Source organism: Mastomys coucha, chromosome X (assembly GCF_008632895.1).
Source record: "Mastomys coucha isolate ucsf_1 chromosome X, UCSF_Mcou_1, whole genome shotgun sequence".
NCBI lineage: Eukaryota > Metazoa > Chordata > Mammalia > Rodentia > Muridae > Mastomys > Mastomys coucha.
In genome coordinates this window covers 144,136,841-144,138,069 of record NC_045030.1, presented here as the reverse complement: position 1 = coordinate 144,138,069, position 1,229 = coordinate 144,136,841, and the positions used below count along the sequence as shown (strand labels likewise).

General features: G+C 51.2%; 1 protein-coding gene across 6 annotated transcripts in view; it reads right to left on the bottom strand.

Annotated features, from left to right (window-relative positions):
• The window catches only part of Wnk3 (WNK lysine deficient protein kinase 3), a 149,132-nt gene that overhangs the window by 133,146 nt on the left and 14,757 nt on the right, over window positions 1-1,229 (bottom strand). For 3 of the 6 annotated variants that reach the window (XM_031369023.1, XM_031369027.1, XM_031369030.1), the window contains exon 1: window positions 251-387. The exons of 1 other annotated variant lie outside the window; for it this stretch is intronic. The gene's annotated coding sequence lies outside the window, so the exon portion shown is untranslated. 2 more of the 6 variants (XM_031369025.1, XM_031369024.1) reach the window with 2 other exon arrangements.

Genomic DNA, 1,229 nt, shown 5'->3' with positions numbered 1-1,229 from the left:
AGAGAGAGAGAGAGAAATCTCAGCGAGGAGCCACGCAAGACACTGCTTGTGTGTTCTGAAGCACTCGTCCTCACGGCTGCTTTTTCCTTTTCCCCCTCAAAAACAAAGAAGTAAATTAAAAGAGGTCCAAGCACACACCACGCCTTTGCCACCAGCAAACCACTTTCGCCTCTTTGTAAACCGTTAAATGAACCAGCTCGGTGGAGATGTGGTACCCACCAGTACCCTTCACCCACCACCCCTTACTCACTTTTTGCTAGGTCCCGGTTTATCTCGCGAGACCCATACCTGCCGGCTTTGGGATTAGAAGTCGAAGCACAGATTTACAAATACCTGTCTCCTGGTTATGTTGAGAGGGCAACGGCCATGGCATATACCACCGCCGCCCCCCCGCCCCCAGGACCTCAGTGCGCGCGGGGGAGGGGGGGCAACAACCAAAGAAGGGATGGGAGAGGGAGCTAACCGATTTTTGACGGCCTGCAACCGCTAGGCCTAGGCACGTGGCCTGTGCCTCACAAGCGGGTGCAGTGTACCCTGGGAATTGTAGTTTTTGTTTCCACCTCTATTTTCCCCATCCCCCCCCCCCAGCTATACATAGGCCTCAGACACGGGGGGGGGCGGATTACCGACGCCATTTTGTGGGGAACAATGGCCAACGGCCCCAGTGAGAACGGATGGAGGAGGGTGCGATGGTTTAAGGGTTCAGTTAACCTCTACTGGCCCCTCGGTATCATAGCAACCCCTTCAGGAGTCTGGCCCCGCCCCTTTGCTACTCTGCCAGGCTTCTGAACAGCTAGCAAGGGAAAATGCCACTTTCTCCCAGAGGCTAGACCAATCACCCATTACCTACCTCCCTGAAAACTCGTAGTTCCTCAACTTAATAAATGCTGCTTTCTTCGAGCTTTCACTACATATAAGCCTCAGCTCAGTAGCTTTAAGAACTGCTTCATATACTGTATAAGGCATGGTGAGGAAATGGTTTTTTTAGTATGCAACAACCCTGCCTTACAGAGGAGGAAACTGAGGCTCAAGGAGGAGAAAACAGACATGACTTGCTGAAGGATGGCCAAACAAACACTAATCAATAGTTTCAAAGATTGTCAAGTTATTTCAAGCCTTATACAGTCCATTACTCCCAAGAGATAAGTGGAAACTGTGGCCATCTTTATAACTTCTCCCTATAAACTGTTCCTCCTCCTCCTCCTCCTCCCCCTCCTCCTCCTCCTCCT